The sequence below is a fragment of the Lissotriton helveticus genome, chromosome 8 (assembly GCF_964261635.1).
Source record: "Lissotriton helveticus chromosome 8, aLisHel1.1, whole genome shotgun sequence".
Lineage (NCBI taxonomy): Eukaryota > Metazoa > Chordata > Amphibia > Caudata > Salamandridae > Lissotriton > Lissotriton helveticus.
In genome coordinates, this window is record NC_136069.1 from 10,313,443 (window position 1) to 10,333,677 (window position 20,235).

A 20,235-nucleotide genomic window follows, 5' to 3' on the forward strand; every position below is an offset into this window, starting at 1 on the left:
GCAGTAAAGTTTGAGAAGCATAATCTGAAGCCTCCGGTCCTGTAATAGAATTCGCAGGACAATGAGGCTTTGCCTTTAATGGTAATAGGCGGGCTTGACGGGTGGAAAGCAACATTAAACGCGGTGACCCTGAAGCCGGCGCACGCTCAATCTTAAAGTTATATAAAAAAATAATAATAAAGGAGCGCGGTGCCCCGGAAGTAGGCGCTGTGCTTATCGACATGAGCTCCAATTAAACTTACGGCGTGGCTAACTTTGCCCTCTGCCTTGTGTGAAGTCACAGCGCCGCAGATAAGCTGTACATGTGCACATCTCCTGTCTGGCATGTGTCTGCCTTGTGTGAAGCCGCAGAGATGCCCTGTGTGTGCACATCTCCTGGGCATGTGTCTGCCTTGTGTGAAGTTGCAGCGCCGCAGAGATGCCTTGCGTGTGCACATCTCCTGTCCGGCATGTGTCTGCCTTGTGTGAAGTCGTAGCGCCGCAGTGAAAGTGAAAGCTGAGATCGAGCGTGCAAAAATGAGAGCGCGGTGGGAGCACTTGAAAGTGAAAGCTAAGATCGTCAGAGAGGAGACGCCGTGCGCATGCACATCGGCTGTCTAGGCAAGTGCACATGTCCTGTCCCCCTTCTGCAACCAAGTCAACAACAATAGATTTCGCCAAGGCGAGCAGCACATGCACTGCGTCGCTAGGCGAGACCCAATGAGCCAAACTCCTCTTGTGACATCAAAGAGAGATTGGCTGGGGCTCTTAAATGAGCACTGAACACTTTCCACTCACTTCCTGGCAGCCAAAGCACCTGTACAGGGCTAGTGATTCCTTAGGCAATATAAGACAGCATCCTCACGGCACCCTCTACTGGTGACACCTAGGACCTGCCAATGATCCACAAAAGTGTCTATAGTATTTTCATTGTATACGTGACACTGTTTGCACCGTCCCTGCTCCCAAATGGACATATGTGACCAGGTTTTGTGACGAAATGTACTGCATGGGTCTAGGGGCACTCACAAGTGAGAGCAGCAGTGGTGTATTAACTTTCTGAATTTAACGCCCTGATCCTGAGACGACCTGCAACTCTAAACCCCTGCTGGAGACCCTATGCAGTCCTGTGCAAATTGGGAACTCATTGAGGCCAGTGTTAAGCTCCTTTATTAGTTTCTATAGTTATTTCCTTGTTTATTTGTTTTTTTATACTGCGGTGCACATCTATGTGACAACAAAGTGCCTTACAAATGAGTGAATGATAAACACAAAACAAGCATGGATTTTACAAATGTGCATCATTGGAGAATATGCATAAAGGTTGAGCATAATAAATAATGTTATGACGACTGTTTGTGTGGGAATGCATAGAAAAGTATATTTATTATATACATATTTAATCAACTGGGAGGGATGAGGAATTTTACGTGTCCGTTTCTTTCCCCAAAGTATTCACTTAGCAATCAACAAAAAGGACACTTGTAACACTATTCAACTTTCGGCTTAGTGCAAATAAGGAAACCCTCAGAGAGGTCAATGTTTATTTGCGAGTAGCGGTATATTCGTTTCTTCCGCCCCACATTGACACTCATGCAGTTATCATCGGGTTTTTCCTCTTGGTATGTACTGCTAGCCTCATCCAGAGGCGCCTCAAGTCTCAAGTGTAGTGTCCAGAGACAAAAGGACTTTCCCAAAAGGATTAGTAAAAAATGAAGAAGTGTACCCTTAAACAAATTTTAATATAGGGTAAACTTACATTATTAAAAAATTTTTGAATACTCAATGGTAGGCGAAGTTACGTGGCTACATGGTATTACTGGGATGATGGTTTCGTCGACATGTTTCAGCTCTATTGGGCCAAGCGGTCTGTAGAGCTTTCGTCAGGACTAACAGGGGGTAATACAAACAAACATATATATCTACTCACACGGATTGTGCGGTAATTCCACAACTCAATACATTGAATTTGAGTATTCTTCTCAATCTATGAAGAAATGTACACACAAAGCTATGTTATACTTCATGCTGTGAGACCCAGAGGGAGGTAAGTGCAGTAACATATATAGTGCCAATCTTAACACTCTAGTAGAAATCATGAGATATTCTCATGAAAACGGCGGCGTTAAAGTTCCAGGTAATAAATTGCATAACACTGAAAAACGCTGATGTGCTCTTAGGAAGGTAGGTGCCTGGGGCTACAGATGCTAATGTCAAAGGATTTGGTAGCGCGGTGTAGGTAGACAGTGTCGATCACAAGTGTAAAGGAAATAATGCATCATCTGTGGTGTTATTCATATAATCAAGAAGATGATATTTCTTTCATTTCAAATTATTTCACTCTAAGTGCATACCATTATTTACACAACACTCGGCTGTGTAGCGCATTATTTACATATAGAGTTACAAGATAGACGCTCTCCGTTCAGGTCTAATGGGCGGCGAAGTTAAAGTAAACAGTTAAAGTAAAAGTAAACACAGATCGGCAAGCGCGGCATTACGGAGCGCTTACCTGTCGTTTTTTCGACTTCTGCTTCCTTCGGGGGTCCTTCAAACGCCACAGGGCTGCAGCGAAGAGGGAACCTCGGTCAGGAACAATTGGATTAGAAAGGCTTACCTAGGAAGGCGGTCTCAAGACTCTAGTACATTCCGCCATTACCCGCATGGAGTCCTCCTCCTGTCTTGTGCTGGCTCTGCCCCCGGAGTGCTGGGTGCCAGATTGTAGTTTCTTTTTATAGGAAATAGGCACATCGGGGAAGGTACATTTTAGGCGCATATCATTGGCTTGCTGGTATAAAAGTTTTGATGCCGTTTTTTTCGGTTTTAGATAATTATCTTTTTTTCAAATTTACAATACATAACCCTGTGTGAAGCAATATACTGGAAGAGATATATAGATGACATTTTCTTAATATGGAACACACAACAAGATCTCCCTGGATTTATGATATGGCTAAATTCTTTGGACCCTTGGCTGAAATTTACACACACGTCCAGCAGTAGCCGCCTTGATTTCCTGGACCTAACAATCTTTGAGGACAACAGTACTTTACAAACCAAAACTTTCACGAAGCCAACAGCAAAAAACAGTTTGTTGTCCCACAAGAGTCACCATCCAAAACCCCTTCGGGACAATCTACCTTTCAGTCAATTCCTACGTTTGAAGAGGAATTGCAGCAAAAACTGCGATTATCAAATACAAGCAGCTGAACTGAGCCAGAAACTGAAAATGCGAGACTACACAGAGAAAGTCATCAAAAAATGTAAAAAGAGGGCCGATAATCAACCACGAGAATGCCTTTTGCAAACGTTCCCAAAAGAACCAGTAAAGGACCTAACCACATGTGTGACCACTTTCAATCCAGCGACATATGCTGTCCAAAAACTCATAAAGAAAAACTGGCACATAGTCAATACTGGCAAGTTCGATTGGCCAAGACCAAGATTCGCGAACCGGAGGACCAAGAACCTTAAAGACACCCTGGTACACACGCGTCCCAGGCCGGCAGCTACCACCTCAATAACCAACAGTGCCCACATGACCCCGCTCACAGGACATTTCCCCTGCGGAGCATGCGTAGCCTGTAAGACTACAACAGCAACAAAGAGCCTGAAATTGGGAGAGGACTTTGTTTGGACCCAGAGACAGTTTACCAACTGTAATTCATCTCATGTGATCTATATGATCCAGTGCCCGTGTCAAAAGAGATACATCGGGATGACCTGCCGCAAGGTAAAACTCCGGATAGGAGAGCATAGGAGCAATATAAAATTGAAAAAGAATACCACGAAACTTTGTGCTCATTTCATCGAAAAAAATCACACGCAAGAAGAAATGCGTTGGACAGTCATAGAAATGCTGACTAATAAATCTGGCAATGCTGAGAAGACCCTCTATGAAAAAGAGCAAAGATGGGTGGACCGTTTACGTACTTTTGACACCGGTTTAAATGATAATGTGGCTTGGCATCACTTTGCTAAGTAATATACCAGATTTTCTACCAGTACAATAAGACTTAATATCCTTGAAACCCAATATTGCCATTTTTTCCTTTGGGCTTTATCATCAATATGTGGCCCTGACTCTGGTAATGAACTGTGCTTCACACAGGGTTATGTATTGTAAATTTGAAAAAAAGATAATTATCTAAAACCGAAAAAAACGGCATCAAAACTTTTATACCAGCAAGCCAATGATATGCGCCTAAAATGTACCTTCCCCGATGTGCCTATTTCCTATAAAAAGAAACTACAATCTGGCACCCAGCACTCCGGGGGCAGAGCCAGCACAAGACAGGAGGAGGACTCCATGCGGGTAATGGCGGAATGTACTAGAGTCTTGAGACCGCCTTCCTAGGTAAGCCTTTCTAATCCAATTGTTCCTGACCGAGGTTCCCTCTTCGCTGCAGCCCTGTGGCGTTTGAAGGACCCCCGAAGGAAGCAGAAGTCGAAAAAACGACAGGTAAGCGCTCCGTAATGCCGCGCTTGCCGATCTGTGTTTACTTTTACTTTAACTGTTTACTTTAACTTCGCCGCCCATTAGACCTGAACGGAGAACGTCTATCTTGTAACTCTATATGTAAGTAATACGCTACACAGCCGAGTGTTGTGTAAATAATGGTATGCACTTAGAGTGAAATAATTTGAAATGAAAGAAATATCATCTTCTTGATTATATGAATAACACCACAGATGATGCATTATTTCCTTTACACTTGTGATCGACACTGTCTACCTACACCGCGCTACCAAATCCTTTGACATTAGCATCTGTAGCCCCAGGCACCTACCTTCCTAAGAGCACATCAGCGTTTTTCAGTGTTATGCAATTTATTACCTGGAACTTTAACGCCGCCGTTTTCATGAGAATATCTCATGATTTCTACTAGAGTGTTAAGATTGGCACTATATATGTTACTGCACTTACCTCCCTCTGGGTCTCACAGCATGAAGTATAACATAGCTTTGTGTGTACATTTCTTCATAGATTGAGAAGAATACTCAAATTCAATGTATTGAGTTGTGGAATTACCGCACAATCCGTGTGAGTAGATATATATGTTTGTTTGTATTACCCCCTGTTAGTCCTGACGAAAGCTCTACAGACCGCTTGGCCCAATAGAGCTGAAACATGTCGACGAAACCATCATCCCAGTAATACCATGTAGCCACGTAACTTCGCCTACCATTGAGTATTCAAAAATTTTTTAATAATGTAAGTTTACCCTATATTAAAATTTGTTTAAGGGTACACTTCTTCATTTTTTACTAATCCTTTTGGGAAAGTCCTTTTGTCTCTGGACACTACACTTGAGACTTGAGGCGCCTCTGGATGAGGCTAGCAGTACATACCAAGAGGAAAAACCCGATGATAACTGCATGAGTGTCAATGTGGGGCGGAAGAAACGAATATACCGCTACTCGCAAATAAACATTGACCTCTCTGAGGGTTTCCTTATTTGCACTAAGCCGAAAGTTGAATAGTGTTACAAGTGTCCTTTTTGTTGATTGCTAAGTATTTATTATATAGTCAGAATGATGGGGCTGTAGCCGCCGAGGCGGTAAGTGTCCTCATTCGAGGAATAGAAATTCTTTCACGCCTCTTATGAAGGACTGGCCTGGGCTCTTTTGGAAGGTAAATCCACATTCTCAGTGCTGCCTTGGTTTAGTGATTTTTACTTTTTTAATTTAGGTATTAAAAGTTCCAATTATTGCTTGCTTCTGGAATTTATTTTGTCCCGTAGGCCAGCCCCATACCTTCCTTTCCTTAAAATGCATTGCCTCTCCGCTGCTAAAAACAGGCAACCGGACGACCCAGAGCTTGAGTTTGCTTATGGTAACGCTATTAATATAGCTCCATATACAGAACTGAGTCAAGGTGCTTAATGAAATTGTTTAATTATGGTCATTTCATTTAGACCTTTTTTATGTATTCTTAATGATATACATATTATTTTTAACTGATCTGTTGAAGTATTTTATATGTTGTGGCTTTTAAAGTTGATGTACTATGTAATGCTTTTAAAGATATGTTTTATCGAAATAAAGCCTCAATGACTGACTGTAAGTGCAGTCAGGTTACCTATGTTCCATTTGAAAGACAGATACTGAGCAGTCAGCCATAGAGTAGATGTAAAAATGGGAACCTTTATTCCACTGACCATCCACCGTAAGTTCTTTGAAAGGGAGCCGGCAGAGAAGGCTCTGATTGGCTGACTACAAGTTTCTCGCAGGAACATGGGAAGACATTATGTTGCACAGGTAACTCATTGTTAACTATTACAAGTACCTATAGGAAATGGATACACTTTTAAATTGAATTCTAGGAGCCAGTTGAGAGTTTATGGAGGCGGAGATATCCGTTGTTTAGAATGCTCTTTACTAGGCCATACACAATTCAGGGCCATATTATCAAGCCCCAGCGATAATTATCGCTAAGCGCACTTAGCGCTAGGATAATTATCGCCGGGTAGCGTGGATTTTTATCACTGAGATAACGTGCTATTAGCAACGCTTATCTCAGAAGTGATAAAAATCCTGGCGCTAACTGCCAAGTGAGAGATTATCGCTGGAAAACCAATGATAATCTCTCGAAGTTTGGCGTTAGCTTGATGATAGGGGCTCACAAACGTAGCCATGATATCCCCCTTCCATAGGGTATCATGGCTAAGTCAGGAAAATACCAGGTGTAAAAAAAGCAGCGCTAACCGTGGTTAGCGCTGCTTTTTTTTTATCACTAACCGGGTTAGCGAAATCCTTGATAATAGGAGAAATGTCGCTTAACAACATTTCTCCTATTATTTTTCTCTGGAACGCCCCCTTTTGCATCTCATTAGAGATGCAGGGGGAAGCGTAGAGAAAAAGGGTGCTAACATGAGAATTTGCGTGTTAGAACCCTGTTGCTGATTGATAATTTTATCTTCGCTTTCTTGGCTTTTAAAGCCAAAAAAGCAGAGATAAGTCCCTTGATAATATACCCCTCAGTTGCTTTCAGACTGCATTTCAGGGGATTAAAAAGGGCACACCTTTTATTCTTCGGATCCCACCAGGATGTAAAGGTTCACTTCAGTATCATCCATTTCTATTTGGTACCCACTGGGGCCTATTCGCAAACTCCTCATAGAGTGTGCATACTCATGTATGACGTTATGATTAGCCCAAAACATCTAAAATAGGAATATTCAGGTAACATTCATATTTAATTGGTACCAAAAGCTGCCCCCACGTTTACTAATGGGAAATGGGCGTTTTCGGCCTGATTCACAAAGGTGAGTATGTAAAAAAATACTCCTGTATTACTTCTTCCTGTACTCCTACTTTTGTGAATGGGCCTGATATGTTCACGTAATGTATGTGTCAGGTGATGCATTCTGTGCTAGTAAATTCGAAGAGTATTTTTCAAGCTGACACTGTTTTCTCCCCTGGGTTCATGCAGCTCTGACGTGCCTGCCACCACAAAGCCACATTGCGCCCACCTCTGCAAAGAGTTCCTTGTTGAGAATCTTGGTTCCCGCGCCACCGGTGGCGTCACACTGTGAGACGTGCAAACTCGGCACCGCATACTTTCGCTTTCGTAAGGGAAGTCAGAGATTTCCGGCGCTCAGGGAAATATGACTCGAGTTTCTACCCCGAACAGGACCTCCGGACCCTCCCAGAATGAGAGCTTTTCAACTCTTTCCGAGTTCTGATCAGGTAAGTAAACCCCACAGCGCCTGGCATGGCAGAGCCCAGCATGTGACGAGACTGTGGCTAAGAACCAGCAGGCTGCACCCCTGCCCAGAGCTTAATTTGCAGTAAAAACAAGCATTTACAATGCAATGGTCTCGGCATTGTTAAAGTTAGAGCTATTGGCATTGCTCATGACATTATTTTTATTTGTGTTTTTGTTTTTAAAACATAAATAAATGGCATTGTCATGTACAATGCCAATAGCTTAATCGCTCGCAAATGAAAGACCTATTGCATTTGCACCCACACACAGAGCCACACACACAAAGCCACCCACACACACACACAGAGCCCCACACACAGAGCCACACACACACAGAGAGCCACACACACACACACAGAGAGCCACACACACACAGAGCCACACACACACACAGACACACACACACACAAAGTCACACACACAGAGCCACACACACGGAGCCACACACACACAGAGAGCCACACACACACAGAGAGCCACACACACACACACACAGAACCACACACAGACACACACACACACAGAGTCACACACACAGAGCCACACACACAGAGTTGTTTTTTTCCATCTGTAAACATGTGTGTAGCCACAAAATATGGCAACTGGAAGCCTTGAATGTAATTTCAAGGTGGGGAATTCAGGCTTGAGGAAACCTTCTGAAGTGCGGGGCTATAATCCGTCCTGCCAGGGTTGGCGCCCTCTAACTGCGTTCAAAATACGCTACGAATATGCAAATACACAAAGCATTACAAAGGGGATGGGGCGAGAGCCGGTACCTGCCCCCTCCAGGGAAGGTGTAAATCGACACCTGTGGACAATGCGGCATGGGTGAGAGAGTACAATCCACATACCATTCACAGCTCAGCAGGCAACCTGGAGGCTTATTGCAGCGCACAGGGCGTTAATGACCACCAATCCACCCAGCCCCCTGACTCTGTGCCCCAGAGACACCCGCTGCTAACCCTCCCTTCTGCATCCGCTGGGCCCCAAACAAAAGAATTCTAAAAGCCATCATGAATTAAAAGAAATTAGTATAAATACAAACGAAATGGATAGATAGGAATTAAATAGTGTTTTAGGGGTCACCCATGGTAAACAAAAAGGATCAAGAAAGTGTTACCATCAAAATGATGGTAACATCCCTGATCTTGGGCACACCTTTGTGTTCTTGAAAATAAAGACTCCTTGTATTGTTTCATCAATATGAAGTTTATTTTAAAGTTCATTGTAGATTTTTTCATCAGTCCATAGAGTTATATCCACTCATATCCAACTTATAATTACTCCATTATGCTCCAATGCATTTCGGGCTTAAGGGCCCTTCATCTGGGAGCTCTAAAATGGAAAATATTACTGTAAGCCACATGGCACAAACATCATAGTGTACAAAATGTTAACAGCTATCTAATAAACACCAAAGATTCACAAGAGCTTGGAGGACCCCCCTTTTAGACCCATTGTGTCGAAGAGAGGATCCATACATGAACCAATCGGCAAATTTTTAGACAGGTACATGCAACTGACAGTCAAAAAAATGAAAAGCTACGTGCAGGATACTACTGACTTTTTATCCAAATTAACACAAATCGAAATTGAGGAAGATGAACACCTGACATTATGCACTGCGGATGTCAAATCCCTTTATACATTGATTCCCCACGATGGTGGAATAGAGGCAATGGAAAAGGCTATCATGGAGAGTGATATAGAACCGGCAATGCAAAAATTCGTGATGGAACTCATGATCTTCACACTTTATCAAAGTTATTTTGAATATGATAATGTGAGTTACCTACAGCTATCCGGCACTTCAATGGGGAACTGCGCCGCACCTATGTACGCTAATATATTCATGGGACAATATGAGGAAATGAACATCTATGACAACCCAAATTGGATCAACAACTTAAAACTATATGTACGTTACATTGATGACGTGTTCATCATTTGGACCAACACCAAAGAAAAACTAAAAGAATTGCTTCGATCATTGAATGAAATTAATGATCCTATTCAATTTACTTGGGAGATTGATGACAAAACCATTACTTTTCTTGATGTTAAAATTACCCTCACCGCATCTGGTTTTGAGACTGACCTGTATCGGAAAAAGACTGACAGGAACAATACCCTGCATTACACAAGCTTCCATCAACCGTCACTGAAAAACCACCTACCATTTTCCCAAATGATGCGAGTCAAAAGATTAGTTTTGAATGACACACTAACTCATGATCGACTAGATGAAATGGGCAAAAGATTAAGGATATCCTAGCCATCTAATTGAACAAGCCAAAACACGAACATCTTTGATTCAGAGAGAACAACTTCTTGCTAGAACACATAAATCTAAAGTACAGAGGATGGTCCTAGTATCAAAATTCTCCACCATGAGTGCAACCTATAAGAAAATCATCCTGAAATATTGGCCAATTTTAAGCACGGAACCTGACTTTGGTACTATGTTTGAAAACCCACCGATATTTGCACATACCAGGAATACTAACATTAAAGAAATCCTCATTAAGAAGATCACAAAACCAGAACAAACAAAGGGTACAAAACCTTGTGTGAACTGCAACAATTGCCATAACATCATCAGCGATAATACTGTCACCCACCCTATGAAGGATCACAACATCAAGTTGCAAGTAAATGCCACATGTGATACTCAAATGTGGTGTATCTCATAAAATGCCCATGTGGTAAGCCTTACATCGGTAAGACCGAGCGTAAGATTAAGACTCGCATAAATGAACATAAGTCAAATATACGTACCAAGAATACCAAATCCAACATTGCGAACCACTTCAATGAGGCACGTCATAACATTTCACAATTGAAATTTATGATTTTGGAAACCGTGAAAAAACGAGAAAACATGGACAATAACAAGTACTTGTTGCAGCGAGAAATGGCATGGATTTTTAAATTACAAACTATTAAGCCGTTTGGATTAAATGACCGCCTTGAATTTGCATGTTTTATTTGAAGATACCCCCAAAGGGGTACATTGTGTCTGATACTGAGATCCCTGAGTGCAACGGTTTTCGCACTTGGCTGACCTTTAGCCTGAGATATATATAATTTGTTACACAGCTTTCTCGTGTACATACATATGTTATATGTTATTTATATCACTGTTATTCATATCACTGTGTATTCTAGTCACACGTTCTTTAAGTTCCCCCTTTACATACGGCAGCCGCACATCCGGATACACTAGTCCTTCTTTAATGACGCTCATTCACTAGTCATACACCAGTCTAAGATGGCCGAACACAATGGGAAGGATTAGTCCGCCTATTGTGTCTACTTAGTTGAACGCGGGCTTTATTTAATGTCGGCATTACCCGGTTACTCGTACCTCTAAACATGATTGTCTGATTATCACGCCGTAGGACCATTTTTTCGGTAAGTCACTATACGCTCAGCCGTTTGAACTGACACGCAAGCCTTTGTATAGCCCGTACCAAAAAAAAGGGGGGCACTGACAGCTTTTCTCGTGTTTTTTACAGAACACGCGTATACAGCTTGACCAATTCATCGTAAGCTTTAGACTTCTTTTTTTGATATACCGACCCCACCATCTACCTTACCTTGATAGAATAACCTATTTGGGCGATTAATGTAAATTGCGTTTCACGATCCCGCATGCCGAGCATGTTAATGAAACACATGGTTAATTTCACGTCAATACGGATGAATTTAATAACTGGCTTGCATGTGGACACTCGTCGTTAAATACTTATGACACGCCCGTATACTCATCATTTTATCACAATGCACATCATTTTCCTATATGCCTCCTGCACACTTTTGGTTTACCGCACGATCCAAATGTTAGAGAATGTTTATTAGATAGCTGTTAACATTTTGTACACTATGATGTTTGTGCCATGTGGCTTACAGTAATATTTTACATTTTAGAGCTCCCAGATGAAGGGCCCTTAAGCCCGAAATGCATTGGAGCATAATGGAGTAATTATAAGTTGGATATGAGTGGATATAACTCTATGGACTGATGAAAAAATCTACAATGAACTTTAAAATAAACTTCATATTGGTGAAACAATACAAGGAGTCTTGATTTTCAAGAACACAAAGGTGTGCCCAAGATCAGGGATGTTAACATCATTTTGATGGTAACACTTTCTTGTTACATTTAACTGACGTGCCAAGGACGGACACGCCACCTGCAGGAGCACCCAACCTATAAAACTTTATGATCTACGGATAAAATATTGAAAAACATTAGGGTGTGCACCAACCTACCAACAATTTTGTGTCAAACAAAAAGGATCGACATGTCACTTCCTTCCTACGTCATAAAAGGAACTTGGATAAAAATGAAGTTCCCTGGTTCCATTTTGTTTGTAGACTTGGCGAGAAACATCGCCAGCCTCATGTTTTCCAATACAAAATATTTACACATACGCTCTTTAGGCTTTCTTGGCACATATTCTATGGACTCATTCCCTGAGGAACTCTGTTCGGGGGCACTCCCAGTCCAGGTTTTTCTCTGCATTTTTGGACGTATAGTTTTGATTTTAAAATGGAATCAACAGGACTACAGCTGTAAAGGAGGGAGAAAAAAACGTGACCTGGATCAGACGGACACACTTGGAACCAGGAACGTATGAGCTGGTTGGGCATACTTTGTTATAGTGCGATTATGAGAAATGACAGCAAAATTACGTGTATGGGCATAATTTGCTAATTTCATGTCACAAATTAACACAAAAACACTGAATTTACTCTGACTACTCCAGCATAATTAACATTTCACCACTAGTTTTCATTCACAAGTGCAACATGGCTATAAATAAAAAGTGACAGTGGCAGAGAGCTAAGTGTCTAAGGGTCAGCAGTTTCTTCATCCCAGTTTTTTTTTAGCTCGCACTAATTGCATTCTGGTACTTGTAGTCCTGACTGTGACACTAACTGCAGGTCCCAGAATGCAGATGGGTGTGAACCGTGCGCACATTTGGGGCTTCCTTGTGTAAGGTGATTCGATGCCTGGTGCCCTCTAAGCCGTTCGGCGCTGCCATGCCGGGCAGCACGCAGGTTCAGAATGGCCTTGTACCCGAGCTAGGCCGCCAGGCCCCGGCCGTCCCCGGGAGCAGCTGGCCGCAATATCACTTCTCACCCCCTGAAAGGCGCCACAGACATCTCCATTCACAGCCCCCGCGAATAAGTGGGGCCTTCTAACACCTTTATTTACGGGTCGATAATTGTTTCCTCCGCTGGTGAGGCCCCTTTAAGGCAGATTAACTACGCATGCCCGGGAATGTGACTGGGGCAGAGGGAGGGGGCGGCGAAGACAGATGGTCTGAGAACCCCGCCGGGGCTGGAGGTCTGGAGCGGGCCAAGGCGCAGGTGTTCCGGGGGTGGGGCGGCCATGCACCTGCCCTCAGCCCCTCCACAGGAGAGACTCACCCCACGAGCAGGTTCATCTGCGGCTCTGGGGGCTCCTCGGCTGCAGGAGAGTTTACCTCAGAGGCAGGGGGCTCTGCACCATTCAAAGAGAACTCACTCACAGACAGGGACATGCGTGGCCTCGCAGAGGTGAGAGCTCCGAAGCGGCAGGAGAGTTCCCTTCAGAGGGAGGGGGCTCCATTTTCCTTTGTTTATAGAGCTCATCGCACTTACCGGGTCAGCAGTAGTTCTTAGCTCTCCTCAGAGGCAGGAAGCGCTCTCTAACAGAACTCATGCCAGAGAGAGCTCCCTTCGAGCTCGCTGACTGGGCGAGCTTCCCCTCAGCATCCGTCTCATGCAGCGCTCCCCAGGGCTCTCTTAGACAGCGCAGGTCCCAGAGAGGGCTCCTGACACAATGCAGTCCAAAGCTTTTAGATCACATCAGAGACAATGACAGGGCCGGCACCTCGGGCAGCAAGGGCGGCATTTTACGGTTTGTTTTTACAAATTGAGCCCCGATTGCTGTAGAGATAGGGAGCTAGCAGAGAGCGGCTGTAGGCTGTGATTATTGCTAGCGTAATCAGCGCAAGGAGGAAAGGAACACCATGTTTCTCCGAGGCGAAGCAGAAATACCTCGGAGAAACCAGGGTCATTTTTGGGATTGAGGGGCTTGTTTTCGTTCTCTCCTCTTCCCATTGGCTGTAATGTTAAATTCCAGCCAATGGGAAGAGGAGAGAAAGTAAACAGAAAGAAACGAAAAAACACACCCCTCTGTCCCAAAAAGACGGGGCTTAAATGGAGTGATGCCCCTCTCCTCCAATGGCTGGCCAGCATTTACGAGGCGAGCCAATGGAGAAGAGGGGCGGGTTTAAGCCCCCAATACTGTAAACATAAAATCTCGGCTGCACGAACACTGCTGCGCAGTGTAACGCTAGGGCGAGACCTAACTAGTAAATGGGGCCGCGCGAAACGAGGGAGAGGAGGGGGGCCACGCCCCCAACCAGATGGCTGCAAGCAATTAAGTGCGAGCGGAGGGAAACTGTAGTTAGGCGCCGCTGCCTCGGGACTACACGGAAGTGACCATAGGGCCAACAGCCAACAGAAATCAAGAAAACAACTGCAATGCCCAACTTAAAACAATCACGAGGGGCGAGAGAAATTACAGAGTTTCACCCAACAAAAATATTACTTTAGTCTCGCTGAGACAGCGCATGCAGCGCATGCGCTGTCGGATCACTGAAATAATATCGAGGGACAGAATATCGACCAACAAAAATATCGTTGACAAAATATCGAGAGACAAAATATCGAGTTTCTATCTACAAACAGGTAAGTACAAAAATATCGAGTTAAAAATATCGTTTACAAAAATATAGTTGTAAAAAATATCGACTTTAATAAAAACAATGTTTAATTACATTAATATAAAAAATTAATTACTAAAATATACTTAACAATACTTAAAATAACTTTTAATAATTAAATAATTAATGAAAGTAAAAAAATAATATTTTTTTAATCATATTTCTTAAAACATATATATATATAGTAACAAAATCTAATTAAATAATAGCCAATATTATTAACGTACAAATACAAAAGAGTAAAAATTACTATTCCCACTCCAGTGGGTGCAACAGTAGGGAAAGCGTTGGATAGCGTAGGGGTTAAAATTACTATTCCCACTCCAAAGAGTGCAACAGTGGGTATATGACGTTACAACGCAACTTTTACAACGCACTACCATTACAACGTAAGTATTGGTAAGTATATAATCATTTTTTTAATTTAAATTATTTAAAATTAATTTAATATAATTTAATTTAATTTAATTTCATTAAATTAATTTAATGTAAATTTAATTTTACTTTATTTTTACACTGTACCCCTGTACCCCAAAAACCCAAAACTGACCCTGAACCATAAAAAAAACGCTTCATCCAAAAACCCCAAACTGACCCTGAACCCTAAAAATACCCCTTTACCCAAAAACTAAAAACTGACCCTGAACCCTAAAAATACCCCTTTACCCCAAAACTAAAAACTGACCCTGAACCCTAAAAATACCCCTTTACCCAAAAACTAAAAACTGACCCTGAACCCTAAAAATACCCCTTTACCCAAAAACTAAAAACTGACCCTGAACCCTAAAAATACCCCTTTACCCATAAACTAAAAACTGACCCTGAACCCTAAAAATACCCCTTTACCCAAAAACTAAAAACTGACCCTGAACCCTAAAAATACCCCTTTACCCAAAAACCAAAAACTGACCCTGAACCCTAAAAATACCCCTTTAATTTAACATAATTAGCAATTAATCAATTAAATTAAATTAATTACCAATTACATTTTAATTAATTAACAAATATTTTTTAATTAACAATTAATTAAATATTACTACCAATTATTAAATTTACATATTTAATTAATTATAATTAAATTACTTCCCACCCTATTCCGCTATAAACCCACAACCCGCTACAGGAAATAAATTATTTAAATTTACACAATTGGCAATTGATCAATTAAATTAAATTAATTACCAATTAAATTTTAAATAATTAACAAATATTATTTAATTACCAATTAATTAAATATTACTACCAATTAATACATTTACATATTTAATTAATTATAATTAAATTACTTCCCACCCTATTCCCCTATAAACCCACAACCCGCTACAGAATAAAATTACACAATAATTAAAAAAAAATCATTAATTAAAAATAATTATAACATAAAATGACACTTTTCACACATATTATAACATAAAAAACACTATAAATAATTAAATATTATTTAAAAAAACGATATTTTTTACTATCTAGATTATATACTTGGATATTTTCACTTTCTATATTATTTACAGTCGATATTACTTCACTTACCTTAAAAACGATATTTTGGCTGTCTATATTCTGTCCTGTCGATATTTTGTCCAAACGATATTTCAAACTCGATATTCTGTCCAAACGATATTTTGGAGTCGATATTATGTCTGTGCACCGCGCTGTCAAACACGAAACCTAAAAAATGAATTAATCAGTGGAGTTTCGACATTTATATTCTGATGCATGCTCTTTAAGTTGCACCAGCAAAAATCTAAGGGTCAAGCACAATTAGACTGGGATGAAGAGTAATCACACTATCCTCAAGATAATTTCCTGATATAGTAGGAATAGTAGTGCAAAACGTTTTTCACATATCGATGGATTAGTGGAGGATAGGGGAATAAAAAGTGGATTATCTTGCCACCTTTTTAGTGGCATAGGAAAGATACGCACAGTGGAGGAAAATTCACATCTCTATTTCGAAGGACAAAGATCAGCTTTGCTCTTTCTGTCTGCTCACAGAGTATTACACCAAATAGTTCGCTGATTTTAGCAATAATATGTTGATGAAAAAGAATAACAAACTTTCACGTTTGTGTGTGGATGAGGAATGTGAAAGTGATTAGTGGCAATAAAATATCAACTAGCAAGGCTCAGTGAAATCTTCATCACATATTGCAAAACCAGTTCACATAAGCTAGACGTTACATTCTGGAGATATTACTTAAACAAAAAAGAGCACTCACAGTAGCAGCGAGAAACTTGAGAATAGTGAGTAATACAAAACCGTACTTTTCAGATGACGTAATAGGGGCCCTTTATGCATGTCTAGGGTCAAATTTCTTGTGCGTACTGAAGACGAGCCCTTTAGGGTCAAATTTCTTGTGCGTACTGAAGACGAGCCCTTTGTAGACCTGTGTAAGGGAGGGGGTGGCAAATGGTGAGCACTTTCGCGGCCGCTTTGATGTTCTCAGTGGCCATACAGCTCACTGAGAACATCAAAGCGGCCGCAAAATTGCTCCCAAAGGCTGCAGGCAGACAAATGGTGCGCGCGCCCGGTGCACATGCACTGTACCCGATCCGCCTGCAGCCTTTAGGAGCATTTTTAAAAGCCCCTTACTTAATTCTAGCAAGGCATCGCTTACACGATGGCTATAGCGAGACCTAAAAAGGACATGTTTTTATTCCAAAGGTCCAAAGTTCGTGTGGATTTAAGGGTATTGCACAAGAAAATAGTGTATGGTAATTTCTTCCCGTTCTCAAGTTCTTGACATAGTGCCTTGTTTAGGCTAGAGTTCTCCACATTTTGTTTTATCTGATACCAAACTTTTATTGATGATTAGAGTCGGCCCAGTGTTTCATTAATTAGGCCAAATACCAGGCACATTTGAGCTGGCAAAGCGGTTTGAGGGAGTTGAAAGAACTTTTTACAAATACTAATTATTAAGGTATTAGGAAAGGTTGAGTCTATTCCGTAAAAGGTGGCACTTGCATACTTTAAAGGTGGGAGTGTTTTGACTGTCATTACCGAAATCGGTGGCCTGAATGATGGGTCCTCCAGTTTCTTTGCCAGTGACTTATAAGCAAAGGTCAATGCGCTAGCCCGTTGAGCCATGTAATTCATCTGTTCGCAATGAGTCACTTTATTATCAATGTAATATTCCAGATATTTGTAGCTAGACACCTTTTCTAAGGATTTTCCGTCTAGCCAGATGTTATACGGCTGCCCGATTACTAATAAGCATGGTTTATAGTTTTTTGGTGTTGAGTTCTAACTTATTTGTTGTTAGAAATTCTGCAAGTTCCATTAATAATCTGGTTAGGCAAATCATGGTTAAACTGATTAAGACAATATCATCAGTGTAAGCAATGTGCGATATGGCTAAGGTACCAAGATGTGGGGAATGAGAGTTAACTGTATTAAGTTTTGACAAATCAGATATGAAAAGATTAAATAAATGTGGGGCCAGAACACATCCCTGCTTCAAGCCTTTGTTCGTGTATATTTTTCTTGAGACTCTTGAACCGTCCCCAAGTTTTACTCTTACCCATGTATCAGTATAAAATAACATTAGTCCTTTTAGAATTCTTTCTGGAATGTTCCATGCTTGCAGTTTGGTCCACAGAAGATTCTGGTCCACACTGTTAAACGCAGCTTTTAGATCAATAAAACAGAGATGCAGGCTTTTTTTTTTTTTTCTTGCATTTCTCTGAAATTAGGGAGATGGATAAGATGTTAGATATAGTTCCTATCCCTTTCCTAAAGCCTTTTGATTTGCAGGAAGGAGTTTGTTAGAACAATTAATCAGATCTTCCAGGATCAGGGAGGCAAGTTATTTTGATTTGACATCCAACACTGCTATAAGCCTGTAGTTCCCTGGGTTTGTTTTTTCTCCCCCTTTGTATATTGGTGTAAAAATAGATCCTTGCCAGCTCCCCGGAATTTATTTAAGATCTCAACTTCAGAGAAAAGGTTCTTTAGTGTGGAGCTCCAGAAAGCTGGGTCATGTTCAAAAAAGGCTTGTGGGACACCATTGGGCCCCAGGGCTCCATCTTTTTAGCTTTGCTTTATTATACTTTTTATTGCGTCTGCTGTGTAAGGGGAGTTGTTTATATTGGGTTCTGGTATTGGGCCAAAGATCTCATTTGTTGCTTTTGCAAAGGTGGGTTAATCGTCAGCCCCTGATTGCTGAGGATGACTTAGGTGAACCTGCACTGTCTGTGTCTGTTGAGAAGAACGATGCTGTATTCCATATTTCTGATTTATATAGTTTGCCCATTCATATTCCTGCACGTTTAATGTTAGAGCATTCCTTGGCTGAATTCAAGTTGTTTATCGTTTGCCAAAATTTGTTTGAGTTATGATTTCTTGCGTTGTGTAGTAATTTTACCCAGAAGTTATCCACCCTTGATCTTTTGTTCTCCCATTGCTTTTTTTGTAAAATGTTCTCTGCTCTCGAAATGCTTCCCATGAAGCGTCATGACTATTTTTTGTTTGTAGCTTCCTTAGAGTTTTATTTAAGTCTATTCTTAATTTTTGTACCTCACTTGTTAATCCTTTGTGCGGGTTGAAGCATGGTTTCTTGTGACGAGGCTTAATCCTTATGGTTTGTAAATCAATCAGAAATTGAGACCATGCTTGTACCATATTGATCTTTACTTGAGTAGACTCAGTGAGTTTCACTTTCATTGTTGTAAATTGCTGCTGATTGCTTCCTCCTGACCAGGTGAGGTGTTTTCGGTTTGTTGTGTTCAAGTTGCTTTCCTGAGATGTAGATGCCTAAAATCGTGTCAAATTCAAGTTAAAAACAATGTGCTGAATTGAATGGTCGCCCAGTGTGGTGTATTCAATATAATAATGAGCAAGGAGTGGCATTATTGGTACTGTTACCATCGTGTAATCAAGTGTCGAATGTGACCTTGGGTCCAGATACGAGTATTTGGGTGGAGTATCTTCTTCCGTTGTTCCATTAATCACAAGCATTCCCTGGTATTCTACAGCTGTTACCAGCTGTTGGCCGATTTTGTCCTGTCAGGTCGGCCTATTTGAGAGCTGTTGCCGTACACTCCTGTAAATATTGTCAGCTCCCAAAAAGTCATCTTCCTCAGGTGTGTGGAACATATTTGAGTTGAAATCTCCAGTTAGAACTATATCCCGTGCTGGTTCAGCCCAGCGTAATTCCGAGATGGTTTTAGGTAAAAGTGCGCTGTTGCTCTTCTTTTGTTGGGACGTTCGGCTGCGTGTAGTAGTTGATCAATATTACTGATGTATTTTTTTCCGAGCGATGGTATGTAAGTTTAATAAGTTGAATGCTCGGATCTGGAGAATTCAGCTGTTCAGAAGTAATGTTTAGAGCTAATGCAATATTAACTGCCAGGCCGCCCATTGCACTGCCATGTGGTTTGCATTTTTCTGCCACCACTGTGTAACGGGCGAATCCAACTGTAGGAAGGTCTTCCAGTGCCCATGTCTCCTGCAAGGCAATTATGTCACAGAAGACCCACTCTTGTAGTGGAAGACCCTCTTCGAGAGGGTTCTTTGCTCCAGCTGTGTTCCAGGATATAATATGAATCTCGTCCTCGAAAGGATCCCTAGTTTTGTTTGTTCTTTGTCATTCTCTGTTACCGGTAGCTATTATACCCGGAAGCCAGTGCCACTCATTTAAGCTTAAGTTGTTTACTGTGTTTCGATCTATAACTTTGCTGTCCAAGATCGCATGTGAACTACGTCTTCCTTTAGAACTCTGTAGTATGGAGTAAACTAGTATCAGAACTAGAAGATTATTGCGT

At 41.3% G+C, this 20,235-nt stretch overlaps 1 protein-coding gene across 1 annotated transcript in view; it reads left to right on the top strand.

Annotated features, from left to right (window-relative positions):
• The first annotated feature begins 4,360 nt into the window (after window positions 1-4,360).
• LOC144771436 (uncharacterized) overlaps window positions 4,361-20,235 on the top strand; it is a 240,124-nt gene continuing 224,249 nt past the window's right edge. The window contains exon 1 of the mRNA XM_078655878.1: window positions 4,361-4,441. The gene's annotated coding sequence lies outside the window, so the exon portion shown is untranslated. The remainder of the gene's footprint in view (window positions 4,442-20,235) is intronic.